At 35.3% G+C, this 19,867-nt stretch overlaps 1 protein-coding gene across 2 annotated transcripts in view; it reads right to left on the bottom strand.

Moving 5' to 3' along the window:
* Nucleotides 1–7,607, bottom strand: part of LOC136032879 (chordin-like protein 2) — a 301,335-nt gene extending 293,728 nt beyond the window's left edge. The window contains exon 1 of one of the 2 annotated variants that reach the window (XM_065713319.1): nt 7,536–7,607. The gene's annotated coding sequence lies outside the window, so the exon portion shown is untranslated. Of the gene's footprint in view, nt 1–7,519 lie in introns of both variants that reach the window. The other variant, XM_065713310.1, reaches the window with a different exon arrangement.
* Between the last annotated feature and the right edge of the window lie 12,260 nt (nt 7,608–19,867).

Below are 19,867 nucleotides of genomic sequence, written 5' to 3'. Positions count from 1 at the left end.
CAATTTCCATCGTCCTAGCACGTCCAGAAACACTAAACTCGGCAAAGCACTGAACCCCACCACCTAACTCCCCAACGAGAGCGAATCCAGTCCGGTTACGTCAATCACGTTTCTACAACACTTATACTAAGTTTTCATCCTGATTTGTCCGCTTTAAGCGTTTTTCAAGATTTCCAGTCCCCTCCCCTAATGATGCTGGGTCTGGTAGGGATTTAAAATAAGAGATCTGAGTTTTGAGGTCCTTCTAAATATGAAATTCCATTGTTTAGAATTTATCCCCCCTCCCCCCAAATCCCCCAAAGAGAGCAGATCTGTTCCGGTTATGTCAAGCCCATATCTAGGACTTGTGCTTATTTTTCCCACCAAGTTTCATCCCGATCCCTCCACTCTTAGAATTTTCCAAGATTTTATTCCTGGTGTATGTTCGTGTCCTCTTTTCAAATGATATTCACTAATTCAGAGAAATCCTTGCAGATTTTGTTGCTCTGTATGTGATTACCGCGTTTCTGTGACTTTTTTTGCAATCTTTCTGAAAATAAGCGGCATAAAGCCTGGTTTTTGGGGTAAAGCAATAAAGTAACAAAGTTAATGTAATGTAAAAGCTAAAGCAAAAGAGTGTCAGAGTACATTTCAGCCGTGTTTTTTTTCTACTTTGAAAACAATTATGAAGTTTTGCCGCAATATCAGCAATAAGCATTTCAGCAGTGAGATTTAACTTCCAGTTGAAAACACTCTTTTATTTAAATTCTGATCGTCTTTTAAATAATGCCAGAGAATCCGGTTCCACTTTCATATAAGAATCTCTCCTTTCCGCAAAAAGATTGACTAGAAAATTCAATTCCAGTTAAAATTAACCCTGGGCAACTTCACTTAACATCTCCACGTGTAAAATTGAGTCGGTAAAGAGAAAGAGCAAAAAAAGAGTTAGGACAAATAAAAAAAAAAATTGTTTTGGAAAATTCACCAGTGTAAAATTTCACTGATAGTTCAACCCCCAAAAACCTCCCCCTATATAAACTTCTAACCACGGAAAACCCCTCCAGAAGAAAATTCAACACTTCCCCCTCCCCAAATCGAAAAATGTAAGCACACTTCCATTGTATTCATACATACTTGCAGACTTAAAATTGATTTAATGTTGGTTTAATATGGTTGATTTAATGATTTAAAGTTGGTTTAATGTTTGATTTATATGGCTCTGAAGCAAGGGCGCTCCGAAAAGCGGATGAAAATTTACTAGAGGTTTTCTAGAGAAATTGCCTACGGACTGTTCTGGGTACCCGGCTGACAGACCGTATTTCAAACACTACGTTGGCCATATCCTTATATGGTATACCGGACAAATACATAAAAGCGATATGTGCCATGTACGAGAATAATACTACTGCGGTTAAGGTAGGAAATGAGGTTAGCAGCTGGTTTTGTATTAAATCAGGAGTTAAGTAGGGTTGTGTTCTATCCCTTTCTATATGGATCATTTTGATAGACTGTGTCAGGAAAGGCAATTGGATACCACGGAATAAAATGGGGAGGAAAAACTCTCCTGGACTTAGATTATGGCGATGATTTAAGCATATTAGATGAATGTGTGAGCAAAATAAATTAATTTTCAGAGGTTTTGCGAGTTCAGGGTACTAGAATAGGTTTGAAAAATAATGTTGAAAAGACTAAGTCACTAAGGCTAGGAATAAGTGAAGATGAAAAGGTGACGTTGGGTAACAAAGACATTGATCAGGTGGGCAGCTTCACTTGCCTTGATAGTATTATTAGTAAGGACGGTGGGAGGGTGAAGATGTTAAAAACAGAATAGCCAAGGCTCAGGGTGTTTTTTTTCACAGTCAAAAAAAAGTTTGGAAGAATAGGAAGATAAGTTTGCAAACCAAGATTAGAATATTGGAAGCTACATTGATGACCGTGATCAAATATAGCTCTGAAGCATGGACGCTCCGAAAAGTGGATGAAAATTTACTAAATGTTTTCTAGAGAAATTGCCTAAGGATTGTTCCGGGTACCCGGCTGACACTCCGTATTTCAAACAGTCGGTTGCACAAGAAGTGTGGTTTAATCCTGCTTTCTAGGGCTATAATGAAAGAAAGGTTGAGATGGCTAGGTCAGGTTCTGCGGATGAAGGATGACAGATTACCAAAGATTGTCCTTTTCAGCCAACCGTCTGGGGCTAAACAGAAAGCAGGCTGTCCTCATCTGGGGTAGGAGGAACCCATAAAAAAGATTCAAAGGAAGTGGGAACTTCCTGGGAGGGTCTAAAGAGGAAGGCCTTGAATAGATCGGGTTGGAGGTGGAGCGTACGTAGCTGTGTTGGCCTCAGGTGGCTTGATGCTGCGGTGAGTTATTAGTAGTAGTGGTAGTAGACTTAAAAGGTGCCCATACTTAAATAGTTTATGATTAACCACCTGCCCCCCACCCTTCCTGCGGCCGCCCATGTTCCAAATATATTAATTATTGCTGTCCCAGTTTTATACCAGCCCATCTAGTGCTATAAAATTTCCACGAGAAAACTTCCTCAAAAATTTTTACTTTAGGATATAATATACATTTTTTTTAAAATCATATATTCTGGATCAATTCCGTTTTAATCTGCTATTCCTCAGTTTCGTATATAGTCTATAGCTAAATGTTGCCTCATTAGGAGGGTTAGGGAGCGGTGCAACGGTATGAAGATTATATTTAGGGAGAATTCTGAAGAAGGAATACTTTCCTACCGCAATTTTTTTATTCCATTGTTTCCATCTTAGAATCAGCTTTCGTAGAGGGTTAATTATTGTTCGAGTATTAGAAGTGTGTAGGTAGGCCTAGGTATTTAAACAAATTACTATTCTCAATTTGAGCTGAATATCTGTTCCCTAAAATTTTCGTCTGCGAAACCGTAAAAAGATTCTAAAGTGTAGTTTACCACCCAATCAAGCATGGACGCCAACCGAAAATATACAGAGGGAGGCACAAGAATAGTAAATATGAGGGAAAGGGAGCGAAAGACATTTGAGGATAAAAGGTGGCATGAAAAATAAAATTTTCAGAGAAAAAAGAATGTACTTAATTTTAACACACCAAAAGAAACAAAATTTTAAACAGCAAGGATTCCTGGAAGAAAGATTAGTTACTATAATCTATCATGAGTTCAGTCAATATGTATTAAATATTAATATAGTAGGTCCATAACCAAAACTAGCCAAATGACGAGAAAATCTTATTGCATTCCGGATTCAATGAAACGGGTTAATCGTTTAATTTCATGAAGACGGTATTTTTATCAAAGTAGATCTTAATCTTAATCATGTATCTGGTTCTAATGCGTAGTCAAACAGTTCGTGGTAACGAACTGTAGTAAGGAGCGACCCGGCTCAATAGTAATCGAAACTCTAAAAAACGGAATTTTGATACCAATAGTTCCATCAACGCATTTAAATGTTGATTTTTATCATCAGATGATCAGATCTTCATCATGATCCTGACATCACAATTGCATTTTAATGTTGATTTTAAATATATACATTTCATGATGTTTAGTCTTACCTTTCAAAAGTTATGAGAAAATAGAGCGAAACATCCCTTGAAAATCATAGAGTCTTGACGAAAATCATACCATAAGATTCAGCATATCAGAGAACCCTACTGTTGAAGTTTCAAGCTCCTATCTAGAAAAATGTGGAATTTTGTATTTTTTTACCAGGAGACATATCACGGAAATCGACCCAGTGGTCCTAGAATGTTGCAACACTGCTCATTCTAACGGAAATTAAAAGTTCTAGTGCCCTTTTTAAGTGACCAAAAAAATAGGAGGACACCTAGGCCCCCTCCCACGCTCACTTTACCCCAAAGTCACCGCATCGAAATTTTGACATAACCATTCTGGCCAGTGTAGTCGAAAACTTAGTAACAATTTCTTTCAGAACGACTTAATCCCCACAGTCCCCGGGGGAGGTGCTGCAAGTTACAAACTTTGACCATTGTTTACATATAGTAATGGTTATTATGAAGTATACAGACGTTTTGGGGGGGGGGCTCCTCCGCGTTGGGGTGGGGATGGGTCAGGGGGAGGGGTTTACGTGGGAGGATCTTTCCTTGGAGGAATTTATCATGAGGAAATAGAATCTCCATGAAGGGGGCGCAGGATTTCCGAGCATTATTAAAAAAAATAAGAAAATAAATAATTTTTTCAACTAGAGCAACATTAAAACTTAAAATAAACATAAAATAATACATATATAAGGGGTTCTTCTCCTCAACAATACCTTGCTCTTTACGCTAAAGTATTTTTAGTAATTTTCAACTATTCATTCTACGGCCTTTGTGATTCAGGGGTCATTTTTAAGCATTTGGGACAAAATTCAAGCTTTAGTGTAAAGAACGAGGTATTGACGAGGTGGCGAAACCCCTAAAATACGGAATAAAAATACACAAATATGGAAGTTCCTTACGTAAGGTAATTTTTAAGGTACATATGTATATTACTAACGAAAACGTTCGTAAAAAAAATATAGTTGTATTTTTAAGTAACCAAAAATTATAGGGTAAGTAGGCCTTCTGCACCACCCTTTTTTTATCAAAATCGTCCGATCAAAACTGTGAGAAAGATTTTTAGCAAAAAAAAAAATAATATGCAAATTTCGTTTTAATTATTCATGTGCGGTGAGCCAAAATCAAAACATGCATTAATTCAGAAACTTTAAGAAATTAATTTTAAAAAAACAAGTTTTTTTTAATTGCAAGAAAGGAACGACATTAAAACTTAAAACGAACAGAAATTATTCCGTATATGAAAGGGGTTCTCCCCTCCTCGACGCCTCGCTCTTTGCGCTAAATTTTTTTTATTTTTTTTTTAAGTAGAGTTGTGACAAAGAGTCAAACTTTAGCGTAAAGAGCGGGCGTTGAGGAGGAGATAACTACAGACGTATGTAATAAGGGCACTAGAGATGAAAACTAGCGAACAAGGAGCAATGAAATTGTGGCAAGTGAATTAACATATACTGGGGATGAAAAGTCACTTTTGATAAATCACTAGGATGGCAACGTGATAGGGTGATTTCCGGGGAAATTTTGAGAATTCGGGGATCAAATTTTGTTTTGGGGAGATACATAAATGTGTTGTACCACATTCCAGACTAATGGAGAATGGTAGCAGGTTTACCATCTGTAGCACGAGAGTGCTATTTTAGATTTTTTTTTTTTTTTGCACTATTACCGTCAATATTTTGACTATAGCACCGAAAGTCACTGTGTAGCACGCAAAATTGAGCAATTGTACACTATAGGAACTGACCACAGTGGCAATCCCGACAGGCAGTATGTTGGCAGATCTGTAAAAAAACGTTCTTCATTGGTCAAGACTTCGGAATCTGTCAATATAGACTAGGCTACAAGTAAACTATAATAAGAAGGTCAGAAGACGCTCTTTAAGTGGTCACAGGTTTTTCATGAATTTTGCACGTTTTTTTGGAACTTTTACACAGACTTTCACAATCCAAGGTGTCATCACCGCTCTTTATCCCTCCTAACCTTTCATTCTGGTTTCAAAAGAAATAGTTTTTCCTAACTTGGTAGAGATGTCGGAACTAGCCTTTTTGTTTCTTTGTTGGTTTTTGTATGGTTTTTGTTTCTTTTTTCAAACGCATGAGCAGTTTAGCCTTTGCGGCTAATTATATCCACCTAAGTTTAAGGTTCATAATGTCGCATTACTGCAAAATTCGTGACATTCCATTTTTGATGGTGTGTGATTTATGATGTCTTTTACTCAAAATCTTCAGAGCTAACACAGAGTAATATAGAAACAGTGATATAGCTAATACTAAAAATGATATATAGTGATCTGTGTTTAGCTTCTTGTCAATACAACTTCCTACTATAAATCAGCTACCCGGACATAAACTTCAACAAGTCAGTTTTTCTAATTAAGTAGCTCACTACCGAATCGTAATTTGTTTCTTATAGGCTATGTTATAGCCTACTTTTCCTCTAAATGACCTGGGTCTTTTTTAAATAAAAAAAATATATATGTATTATAGCGAACACACGGAACACAGAAACCTTCCTAATGAAATATACCAAAATATGATGAAAATATAATACTTTAGAAACAAGATTATGAAAAATTCAAAAGAGAATTATAGAAAGCAGGCCGCTCAGAACGCGTTATGTTAAACACTTAACAAACTCTATATACTAAATATTTAATTAAAACATACCCGTATAGTAGTTATCTCACTAAGACTTGGCTAAATACCTCCAAATGGAGACAGAGAAAACGGTTTTAATCGGACCAAGAACTTGAGTTTGGTCAATAAAACACGTAAATATAAAAGAAAATGGATGCTAAATAACTTCAGGTACACTTTCACGCTGTTTGATCTAGTTACGTAACTCAAGAATTGCGATAAATACTTTTTTTTCAAAACAGGCCCTCTTAAGAATAGTCTAATCATTTCCTTTAGTCTGGGCGAAGTTCCCAGTCCAATAATAAATATTCAATTCAAATTAGATAATTTACACTAAATTACTTGTAAACTAAAGGCATAAGCAAAATGTATGGTAGCCATACTACTTAGCAAAACCTAATAATGCCGTATGTAACGCAACCTTGAAGGAGGTGAGGTCCGGGACCCCTCAAAACCATTTTTTTTTATTTCTTGACACTTCTCAATCAAATGAACATAAAAATTAATATTCCTGCCCTAAGAAAAAATTCTTGAACGATTGGCCAACCCTGAACATTCATAGGCTACCAACGAAAGGCATAAACCTAGATTCGGGGCTATTGAAAAGGAAAAACTTGAAGAAAACAATTCTTACTTCAAAATATGCAAAACAAAGTTTTTGTTGACACATTCTGAAAGCACTCCCACTAAAGTTTATCCCCCCTCCCTAGTTTGCAAATATATCTCCAAAATTATATTTTCCTTTCATTTTGCCATGCATCATTCTTGTTTCAACCCGTGTACCCGTAAATTGTACTAATGCTTATACAATCAAGAAACGAAAAATACACGGGAAATATACAATGTCGACTATATATACAAATTAAAGGGAGGGGTAAGGTGCAGCGAAAGCACCTTCAAAATACATTAACTGCACGTTTTCTTCATAATATGAAGTAACAATTGTTTTCTGAACATGTTTTCTTTTCAAAGGCCCCAATTCTAAGCTTACCCCCAGCGAAATAGAGAGCAACGATTGGACGAATTGGTAAATTTATATGTTGGGCCAAGACAGGCATTTGGTAGCCAGCAAAAAAAAATATGCTATTTGATTCAACTTTACATGATCTTTCTGAATAAGCACATAATAGTCGTTACCGTCAGAACTGTGCCGCAGCCCTGCCCCCTAATGCCTGGATATAGCTCTAACCTTGGTAACGACAATCACACAATTACGATAGTAGTGATTACTATATTAGAAAGGAACATTGAATGGGAATCTAATGGTAGGCCTATATCTCTTTTTTAACTATCTGATATCTGTTACAAGATAAATTTACAAAATTCTTCTTTTTTTTCACTTGACTTACAGAAAATCGCTCTTACTGCTTTCTTATTCTTAGTATCAGACAACGTTCATCCACAACTTCAAGAATTCCACTGTCTAATTTACGGAACTCGTACAAATTAATACTTGTGGAGGTGCTCTTTCTCTCCGTGACTCTATCTGCGCGCAAGAACGATTGATACCCCTCTATTTTTGAGATTGTTCCATCCATAGATAATATTTGACAAGAAGGGTGAAAAACTTTCTTATCTTAAACACGGCCAAAAACTTAAATTCGGTGTCAGCACTATCTCATAAACTTTCCGATACAAAAGCACACGAGTTGACAATGGCTTTACACATTGGTTTGCACTCCCTAAGCCAGAGCAGGGGTTTAGCCTTCTAAATATATATTTTGTTGATCCAACACTGAAGATGGGCTGAATCAATTCCAAAATATATGATATAGGCCCAAGTTAATTCCTTATACACATCCTTCTAAATAGGAAGAAACGTTCAGAACTTGAAGCGTACTCATTTTGTATTATCCATTTATCATTATAGGTCAAGAGAAAAACAAAGAAATATATAGAAATAAATTATCTTCGTGATTACAAAAAATTAATTTTCACCTACTGTAGCTTATTTTACATGCAAAAATGTTTTTAATGGAAGACACAAACCTACTTTCCATCTCTGTTTGACAAAATTGGTCGAACGAATTTAGCTGAAAGTGCTACTTGCCTAATTTGTGCCTTCACAGCACTTGTCTGAATCTGGTCCGAGTAGCAACACGTCAGCTTCGTAAATTGCAATAAGAAAACCTGTGTGGTCTTATGACTAAAATAAGATGCAATATGCACCTTTTTACTAATTACTCTAGAGACTATTGAGAAACCAGCCTGGGTCTCGCAAATCACATAGATACAAAATGGTTGTGTATTCCTGATTCAGACAGGGTGCAATGTCCATGAATTTCTTCAAAAGTGTTTGTACAGGGAGGAACAAGGGGTGAAGTTTAGAAGGGATGTAGATCCTTATTTTTCTCTTCAATAATATAGACCTAACATTAAAAAAAAAATTAATTTTTGATCAAACATTTTTTTTTGTCAAAAAATTGAAAATTCGAAAGCGTAATGAATTTTTTTGAATTCGATGATATAGCCCAAAAATTTTGCGAAAGTTTTATTCAAACAAGGTAGAACATACCAAACTCCCTTAAAAATTAAATTGTTAAAAATAAATATAAATCCAAAAAATTTTAATTTTTTCTTAAATATTTTTTTTCAAGATTCCCAAGAAATTGTTTGTATTGTTTAAAAAAAAACAGAAATTTCAACAATCGGAAATCCTTGGAATTGAATATTTAGGACGTTACTGGAATTCCCCGACCATTATTGAATTTCTAATCTGTTGAGAAAAAACGTTGGATTCACATACTTGAACTGACTTTTCAATTTATTGAACAATAAACTAGTTGCATGTACTCTTACGCTATTGAATTTTGAGTTTGCTGACAAAAAAACGGGTTGGATTTTAAGATCCTTAATTCCTTATTGGAATTACATTTTGTTGGTTGGATTTCCACTTCTATCGTTGGGTTTCCATCACTAACATTATTTCATTTCCTTGACATACAGTCTAATTTCAAGCTCGCATCATTCGGTTTCCCTTTCTAGTTTCTACAATAGTGAAAAATACCAAATAAATACTCATTTATTTCACAAAAACTAAAAATCGTAACAAAAAATTTCTCCCAGATTTCACAAAAATTCTATTGACGACTGCACTTTTTAATGGGAGAAACCAACAGTTCAAAGACGTAGATGCAGGCCAATAGAAGAAAACTTAATAAGAAATATATTCACATCAGGGAAAACAGTCTGACACACTATGCTGAAAGGAACATAAAATTTAATTAGGGCCCGAATGATAAGAAAGGAACCCGCCCCTCCCCCTTTACTAGAATTTCGAGACTAAACGAATGCAATAACTATTCCACGAACCCTGTCTTTTCTGAATCCCATTTACTTAATAATCAGATTGTATGGAAATCAATATCCGAATCAATCTTAAAATGGACAAAAATCACTAAAAACAGGATTTAAGCTACTGCCAACCCCCCCCCCCCTAATGAGACTTAATTTCTCATTACATCGATGGAAAATAAAATGAATTAAAATCTCTATGATAATCAGGATGACTCGAAAATCTAATGGAAATAACCAGAGGATTTTATGTATAGTAATATTAATTCCTGCAAATATCAGTAACATAAAAACTAGTTTAGGTGACTTTTCTACATTTCAGTATTTTAATGTGTTGAGTTAACAACACTTTTTGACTACTAAGATCGTTTAATTAGCCTTGTAATGTGTTGCAACAACTGGGTTTGAAATCCGAATCAAGTAATACAAAGGTAAGACCGAACCTACTGTGCCACCACAGGACTGCCTTTCAATATTAGAGTTATAAAAAAAACTCATTTAAATACTTTTTGTTTCAATATAGTGCAAGGGACGTAAAAGGTTTTTGGAGGATTAAGGGTGTTTTTAATTTTTCCCTTTTATTGGTTAAGAATTATTTTTTTAGCTTCTAATTTAAATTCTTAGTTTGTAAAAAGTGGTCTAACTGTTGATTGCATTAAGTAAATTTCTTGTATAAATTTTGCTCAATTTGAAATCAATGTTTATGGTGGTTTTGAACCAAACTTTTGATTCAAAAGTAAATTTTTAGATATCATACTCCAAAGAACCCTCCTGAGAGAATATTCCGATGATCATGCATGAATATTCCGATGATCATGTATGAATAAACAGTATAAGGGAATATCAGGGGCAACATTCAGCTTTTACTTGATTCTTGCTTTTATTTCAGCTTTTGCTGAAATAATTTTTTTTTTTTTTAATTCAGCTTTTGCTCATCAAAACCTTGAATTTATTAGTTTGACGCGAGAACATGCGTGAAGTGGTGTTTAAATATTCATTTCTACCAACTAAAAGTGTTCCAGTTCAATATCCCCCTTCAATATTCCTTGAAAGTTTCAACTTAATACCCTTAGCCGTTTTTCATATGTTTCATATGTAGCCTTTGGGCAATCTAATGCACAAAGTCTTTTTGACCTAGGTCAATATTCTTCTCAATATTCCTTGAAAGTTTCTTCTTAAAATCCCTGTTTCTTCTTGTAAAGTTGAATCTTAAAGCGCCTAACTATCTTTGGGGTTTTCCAGACATAACATTTTTACAACACGGAGGCCTTTAGTGTATTTTGATGCAGTTCACTATCCCTCTCAACCTTACACGAGAGTTCCAGCCTGATACACTTAGCCATTCAAGAAACATCCCCACTTGACACACTTAGCCATTTAAAAAATAATAATTAAATTTATTATTGATTAAATTGATTAATCCCTTTGCCAGGAATCCTCGCCATTTAAAATCCAAGAGTTTTGTTTCATTTTGCTTGTGAAGTTAGCGATTCTTTTGATTCGAATTTTTTTAAGTGTATTTAAAAACAAGCTTTTTCCTAAGAGAATGCGTTCTATAATATATTCAAGTTTCCCTCCTCCACACTACTAGTCTAGTGTCTACCCCCAGGGGAAATTTTTGGCCGGCTCCCTCGTAACCCGGGTTATACTATGCATAAATGAACTGAAATTGAATTAAAAAAGCAAGTTTTCACAAATGAAAGTAAAGAACAGCATTAAAACTTAAAAAAAAAACTATTCTGTATTTGAGGTGAGCTTTCCTTTCTCATCCTCCATTTGTTGTACGAAAGTTTTGCTGTGTTTCTTGTTCTATATCTATGGCCTTTGTGCTTCAGCAATAGTTATTAAAGAATCGGAACAAGAAGTCAAACTTTAGCTTAAAGAGGGGTGGCGGGAATGAGAGGGGTACAACCTTCTCATATAGGGAACTATTTTTTTGTAAGTTTTAATGTCGCTCTTTACTTCCATTTCAGATTTAAATTATTAATTAGCATTTGAATAGATTGGTGCGTTGGATATAGGATTCTTTGTCCGAGAGAGCGAGGGTTCAAATCCTAGTGTACCAAATTATTTGGTTCAGGAAGGTGGTCTGTGGCGTGACTCTTTACGCTCAGCTAGACTCGATCCAGCTGTAAATGGGTACCTGGAGAAGCCTGGTGAAGGTAAACAGGATGGGCGTGCGAAAGCACCGGATGGTTCACCCCCAACCCCCAATCGTACTTCCTAGCATAAGGGCCAGTAAACGGGGATCAGCACCGCCAGTAGGGACTGTAAAGTTCAATGCCGTATTATTATTTTTTTTCAAGTTGGCCACTCCAAAAATAAATACTATACAATGCTGAAAGCAACCATAAACACTCTAAAATACTTACTTACATATATCATTCAGAAAAGCGGTTGACTTTACTTTATCCCCTACCTAACCAATAGCGAAATTATAATATAGTGCAAATTATATATAAAAATGAATTTTCTAAAACATAATACCTTCACTGTTTACTTTCGTTTTACTTTTAAATTCCGAGTTTACTTTCATTTTTTTTTTACACATTTAAAAATCATCTGAAATAATATTTTTATTCACAATTCTATTACTCAAACTCAGGTGGGTAGGTATTTGCTTCAGTAGATACCCCCTCATTATATTTTGGAAATGTTCTTTGTTTTGGCATTTTCATTAAAAAAGAAAAACAAATAGAACTAAAGAATCCCCCCTGTGTTTGAGACTTAAATATTTTTTATATCCTTTTTAAAAATTAAAACAAAACTCCTTGTGTTCTTACATTTTCTTGAATTGTTACTTTGGTTGCTTCAATTAATGATTTTCTTAGGGGGGGGGTTAGGGGTCCAAATGTGTTTTCAAAACCTGGGACGGAGGCAAGTTTGTTGCTTTTTATAGCATTTTATGAAAAAATACTAAAAAGGGGTTTTTCAATGAAAATACCACAAAGCGGATTTTTTTAAGGAAAACCGATTCTTATGTACGGGTCTGCTACAAGATAAGCTAAAACGGTGTTGACAAAAAAATCAATTCATAAGTATTTATGATAGTGAAAAAGGGTCATAAGTGAGTCATACTAATGCTGCTAGTACTAACAAGTTACCGCAGCACCAAGCCGCCTAATGCCAACACAGCTACGCAAGCTCCTCCTCAATCCCAATCCATCCAAAGCCACCCTTTTTACACCCTTCTAAGAAGATCCCATTTCCTTCAAATGAGAGTCAAAAGCTGCTAAATATAACGTAAGAAGAAGAAAAACAAAGGTTGTCTTGTGCAGTTTGAACCCCAAAATCCTGTCATCAAATACCTGGTGACATATCATTAGACCAATTGTTTTGGAGTTATACAGGGTGTTATAAGGGGTGGGGACAAACCGTCAGAGCAGCAGCCATGATATTTGAAATAGAATATAAAAAGGAATCTTTTTATTTGGGTCCTTGTGTATTATCCCGAACATACTCAAAAATGAAGTTAGGTTAATCATAACGAAATATACAATAATACGATGAAAACGTAATACTTTAGCGACAAAAATTACGGAAACTACAACAATGAATTATGGAGAACAGGCCGCCCGGAACGCATATATTAAATACCTAACCTAACCAACTCTGTATATTATTTATTTAATTAAAATATACCTGCTTCATAGTTTGTTTCATGATATAAGCCTATTATAACTGAATGCAAGGAAAAAAACGGTTTTACTCAGATCAAACAAAGCAAACTTCTTGAGTGTGTTCGGGATTATACACAGGTACTTTTATTTGTAGAGTATGCATCAGGAAATTCAAGAAGAGCAAATAATTTTGGCCATATAAAGTAAATTGACCTGATTTTAGAAATGATATGAGTAGGTATTTTAAACAATTTTAGGATTTAGGATTTTTATAGTGTTTTCTTTTTAAGAGGCCAGCAAGGCCTCTTAAGAATATCTTAAAAGTAAAAGTTTATCGCTATAAGAAATTTATGGTGATTTTGAAAAAATCGTCAAAAAGTGCCAGATCAAAATGAAAAGTACACCATTGGAATCAGCCAAAAACTTTGTTCAAGGGAATTGCAATCACCCAGCTTGAACAACAAGGAAACTCACTTTTTTGCATGGGTTGCACTGATTCGTCTCCTTTTTTGCCAGGGCTAGCATGCTACCAGACCATCATAGAGAGATGTTGAATGGCTCATTTAAAAAGAAATTATTATATTTATGTTTTTTTCAAATTTCCACCTTCTGCAAGTACCATATCACTAAAGGCACATTTTGTGCCATTTCTCAAGGGGTGGGGCTAGCAGGCTACCACAACATCGTAGACAGATGTTAAATAGCTCATATATAAGCTATTGCTCATATTTACGTTCTTCCTACAAATTCTACCATCTGCAAATACCAAATGACACTAAAATTGACACTCTTAGTGTCATGTCTCATGTGGAAAAGCTAACACTAGTGGGCTACCAAACCTTCTTATAGGGATGTTTATTAGTTCATTTGAAATCTATTTCTCATATCTACGTACTTTTTATCAATTCTACCATCCGTAAGTGCCATATAACATTAGAAATGGAACTTTTGGTGTCACTTCTTAAGAGAAAAAACTTGGAAGCAAAAAAAGTACTACGGCAGCAATTATGGTCAAAAACATTTTAATTAGAGGTGTACAAGACCCCCTTCCGTATAATCCCCTCCCAGCCTCCTTAGTAACTTTTTTATTAGTTCTTCGGGAGAATTCATTATGGACTCTCTGTCTTTAACGCGGTCACACCGACATTGAGACTCGTAAAATGATTTTTAACATATCGAATGATCTTAAAAGGAAGAAATTAAAATAACAACAAATATTTAAATTTTAAAATACTATATGACTACTCCTTGTCGTTCCTCATTCCCTTCTCCTTTTTGCAAAAGTTTAGCCTCAACAAAATCCGTTTAATACTCTCACTCTTTACAATCGAAATTTAAATTAACTTAACGTTTTATAGTAGCTAATTACAAATATATTTTCTTTGGTTATGCCATGACCCTCCATAGTCCCTGGGAAAAAGGCAGTAAGATACACAATTACCGTAAAAATCTTCTTTAGAAAAAAAGCTGGTATTTCCTAACTGACGAGGTTGTCCACCTTCGAAAATCTTGCACACCGTTTAGTGAGACCTGGATTTCTTGGCATTCTTTGAAAAACCATCAAAAATTAGAAGAAAAGAAGTTTTTTCAACTGAAAGTAAGGACCGAGATTAAAAATAAACGAAAAGAGATTATCTGTATATGAGGGAACTGTCCCCTCCCTCCCCCGAAAAAATAAAAAGATCATTGCAGTGCTGCTTCTACATTAAATTTAAATTAAAAACGAGCAAAGATTATTTTTGAAAAACAAAGTTTTCTGAAAGAAGTAAAGAGCAAAGTTGAAACTTAAAACGAACAAAATTTATTGTTTCACGGTCTATCTAACATATATTAATAAAACTAGAACGGTTAAACCAACTAATTATATTTCATATTTCATATTAAAAAACAATATCAACTAACTATAATCATAGGATTAAAGAGAAAAGCGCTTTACTTGAAATACAAAACAATATCGGAGTTTTGGTACAGTAAAAGCAAACCAATTAAGGACAATTTTTACAGTATAAAGATAAAGCATTGTAGGATTGTTGCTTTTTTTTTTCTTTTTTATTGCATCACCTCTTCACAATTGCTCAAACAGATGATTGGCTCTCATTTCGGTTCTTACGTGGATATTTCATGGTTAGTTTGTAGACAAGTTCGAAGTACAGAAATCTTGATAGTTTTAGGACAATAGACTAGCTTTAGAATTTATGTCATGAATTCAAATTCTTGGTTTTTACCTAAAGAAATTGTGGGAATTTCAGAGCTCAAAATTGTTTATTACTTGCTATTGGTATTATAGCTGGTGAGACCAAATATTACCTGATAAGTGAATCCATTATTTCTGTATTCCATTCAATGACTAATAAATAAAATACAATATAATTAGCTGGTTTACTTGTACTAGATTTATTGATATATGTTAGATAAACTGTGAAACAATAGTTTTTGTTCGGTTTAAGTTTCAACTTCACTGTTTATTTCCCACAGAAAAACTTTGTTTTGGAAAAACTCAAATTCAAAGAACAGGTTTATTCAACTGAAAATAAGGAGTAAGATTAAAACTCAAAATTAGCCAAAAATCCTGTAAATAAGGGGGCCACCTACTCCTGAGTCATCACTCTTTATGCTAATGTGTTTAAAATCTTGAAAAATACCTCTTGCCTAAATTAAACGCACCATTTTTTTTAGCAGTTTTTCTTAAAAACCCTAACTTTGGAGTAAAGAGCGAGGGCTGAAGAAGGGACATTCCCTCATATACGGAATGAATGCCAATTCCTTTTTAGCGTTAATGGTGCTCCTATCTGTTAGCTACTGCTGAGTAGTGTTGAGTAGTGTATCAGTGTTCCCTCTGTGGAAAGGTTGTTTTGATGTGCCACCATCTATTTTAGACCGGTTTAAGTTTGTGCATAATTTGAATTTGATGCGCAATAAATAGAACTAGAGAAAAGGGCTCACTTGGCTTCCAGTTTTCTGCTTTTGTAACTATTTTCTTCTATTCCTACTGTACTGTTAAAAGTTGAGGGAAGAGAACAGGCCCAGTGTGCGTGTAACTGAATCACCGTTTAACTGAATCCCAAGCAACTGAACCTCTGTAAAAGAACCACCGTGCAATTGAATATCCATACAACTAAATCCGGTTCAACTGAACCCTGTGCTACTGAAGCTTCCATTGAGCTGAACCATCACGTAAGTGAACCCTCGTGCAACTCAACCACATTTAACTGAACCCTCGTGCAAATAAGCAACCGTGCAACTCATAGCTGTGTAACTGAACCCCTTTGCAACTGAACCCCGTGCAGCTGAACTCCCGTGCAACTGAACTCCCTTACAACTGAATCTTATGCAACTGAGTAGGGGTGGGCAGGGGTGGGCATATGCCCACCCGAGATTTTCAAGAGTGCCCAAACTTCCACCGCAAAGGGCCCTTTGCCGGCCATAATAATCCATTATGTCCAACATAATCCCTTCTGTCCAAGAAACTAGTACAATACTCCGCGCAAGTGACAGCAAACGGCAAGCCGAAACGGTCGTTCAATGCTTCAAATTATGAAAAGCACCCATGGCTGGAGTACTCTGTCCAGGATGATTCTGTTTACTGCTTCTGCTGCAGACAGAAGACCTTTCATAGACGTCGGCGTGAGAAGATGGAAAGACATATCTAACGTTCACGAACAACATACTAGAAGTGACCACCACAAAGACAGTGCAGTTTCATGGGCAAAGTTCAAAGGCAGACAAGCCAAGGAGATGCAACCAATCGCGTCTGTTTTAATGACAGACAGAAACTAGGAAATCAAGAAGAACAGAGAGCACGTAAAAGCCTTATTAAAAGTAACAGCTCTATTGAGGCGACTCGGCATTGCCTTTAGGGGGCACGAAGAAACAGAATCCTCGACAAACAAGGGAAATTTTGTCGAGACGTGCAATCTTCTTGCAGTGTACTCTCCTACGATCTTCAACAAGCTGCAGAGACGGCACGGTTGGGGTGGGTCAGGGGGAAGGGGTTACGTGGGAGGATATTCCCATGGAGGAATTTATTATGAGGGAAGAGAATTTCCATGAAGGGGGCACAGGATTTTCTAGCATTAATTAAAAAAAAAACAATGAAAGAATAAATATTTTTTTTAACTGGAAGAAATGACCAGTATTAAAACTTAAAACGAAAATAAAATATTAAATATATAAGGGGGTTCGTCTCCTCCACAATACCTTGCTCTTGACGCTAAAGCGTTTTTAGTATTTTCAACTATATATTTTACGGCCTTGTGATTTAGGGGTCATTCTTAAGAATTTGGGAGAGAATTCAAGCTTTAGTGCAAAGAGCGAGGCAAACCCCTCATATACGTAATAAATATAAGTGTTTTGTGCACGTAAGATTTTGATTCTTGATTTTGATTGAAAAATATAGAAGTTCTTTACGTAAACTAATTCGTAAGGTACGTACGTTTATTACCTGTAAAACCGTTCGTAAAAAAAACCTAGTTGCACTTTTAAGTAACTAAAACTTGGAGGTCAACTAGGCCTCCTCCCTACCCCGTCTTCTTATCAAAATCGTCTAATCAAAACTACGAGAAAGCCATTTAGCAAAAAAAAAAAGAATTGATATGCAAATTTTATTTTAATTATTCATATGCGGTGAGCCAGAATCAAAACATGCATTAATTCAAAAACGTTCAGATATTATTTATATAAAAAAAAAAAGTTTTTTTTTAACTGCAAGTGAGGACCAAGATCAAAACTTAAAACGAACAGAAATTATTCCGTATATGAAAGGAATTATCCCCTCCTCAACGATTCACTGTTTACACTAAAGTTTTTTATGGTTTTAAAAAGTAGAGTTGTGACAAAGATTCAAACTTTAGCGTAAAGAGCGAGGCGTTGAGGGGTGGACAATCCCTTTCATATACGGAATAATTTCTGTTCGTTTTAAGTTTTAATGTCGCTCCTTACTTGCAGTTAAAAAAACCTTTTTTTATATAATTTATCTTAAGGTTGAATGAGTGTTGGGATGTTTTGGTACTAAAATACACCCTTTCAGGAATCCCCATCCTTCCTTCACAACAAAACAATCACAGAACCCATTGTAGAGGTTCGAATCCCTTATGGAAATGCTTGGAATTGTAAAACAACAAGGAATTCACCGAGACAGTGAAATTTTTGTAGACCTTTAAAATTTGTATGCTAGTTATGGAAGGATCAGGAAATTATGAGTTCCAGTCTTTTTTATAAGCCAAAAGTAATTGTAAACCAACCAGCCGCGGGGAGTATTTTCCACGAAGGTATTTTTCGGGGGGTATTTCTATTTACAATACGATACAAATTTATTTGGCCAAATGACATGAGTTCAATGAGGAACAAAATACAATTTAATCATTTACACTTACTTGTCACTAACTTATTAAAATGAGGCACAAAATATTGTTGGAAAGACAATCTGTTACGGTCGGTACCCGCGGGGTAATAATCGTGGATACTAGCTTCTGAAGTATCACCAATAATAAATCATCTGCAAACTTGGCTCTGTTTTCAGGCCAAATCGCAAATTTGTTAAACAGTATTAAAATAAAACAGGTCCTGTTTTGGTACCTTGGTAACCCATCACTACTAACATACTGCTGCCCTCCGTGTAAAAATCTATAAGCCATCCTAACTAAAAAAAAAAGATATAAAATCTGTCATTGACTCAAGAATATCTGGATGGCTTGATAGCCTTTTCTAAGGCTGCTAGCAATATTTCTACAAATGTGTCTTTATTTTCTAGATACTCGAGGATTTTTCTACAATTTTGACGAGATAATATGCTCTGCCAGATTCTTTGATAAATCCATACTGACAGGGATCTATTTATCATAGAAATCTTTCTAGTAGCCTTTTATTTTAAAAAATGTTTGCACACTTTAGGTACAATAGGGGTTAAAGATATAGGTCGAAGGCCACTCACCCCTTTTAGATTCGAAATTTTAGGTAATGGCGTTACGACTGTGTTTTTTTACGTCATCTGGAAAGGTACTACTCAACAGACATTGGTTTTAAAAGGGAGTCAGAGGATCAGCTAGTTTTCTTTATACAAGGTTGCTATAATGTTTCTATGGCAAATTGCCTTATTGGGCCAGGTCTTTCAAGAAACTTTGCAACTTCATGAAGGAAAATCACAGGTATTCAGATGTGACAGGTAAGGGGGAAACACTGGAAATTTTTTGATTGCTTCTGCAAATACCTGCAAAATACTTATTAATGTCTCTTGCGTCAGGCTTATTCCCAGCTTCGCTGTATACGCTTACATTTTGCCTAACAGAAGAGCCAGTGAGAAGCCTTATTCCCTTATAGTATTAAATAAAAAAACAAGTTTTTTGAAATGAAAGTAAGGAGCGACATTAAAACTTAAAACGAACAGAAATTACTCCGTATATGAAAGGGGCTTTTCCTCCTCGACACCCCGCTCCTTACGCTAAAGTTTTTTATTGTTTTAAAAAGTACAGTTGCGAGAAAGAATCAAACTTTAGCGCAAGGAGCGGGGTGTCGAGGAGGAAAAACCCCTTTCATATACGGAGTAATTTCTGTTCGTTTTAAGTTTTAATGTATCTCCTTACTTTCATTTCAAAAACTTGTTTTTTTAAAATTAATTTCTGAAAGTTTTTGAATCAATACATGTCTGATTTTGGCTCTCTGTACATAAATTATTAAAATGAAATTTGCATATTAATTCTTTTTTTGGCTAAATGGCTTTCTCTTAGTTTTGATCAGACGATTTTGAGAAATAAGGGGTGGGGAAGGAGGCCTAGTTGCCCTCCAATT

The sequence above is a fragment of the Artemia franciscana genome, chromosome 1 (genome assembly GCF_032884065.1).
Source record: "Artemia franciscana chromosome 1, ASM3288406v1, whole genome shotgun sequence".
Lineage (NCBI taxonomy): Eukaryota > Metazoa > Arthropoda > Branchiopoda > Anostraca > Artemiidae > Artemia > Artemia franciscana.
Note: the sequence above shows the minus strand (reverse complement) of the source record. Positions and strands in the feature narration are given on the sequence as shown.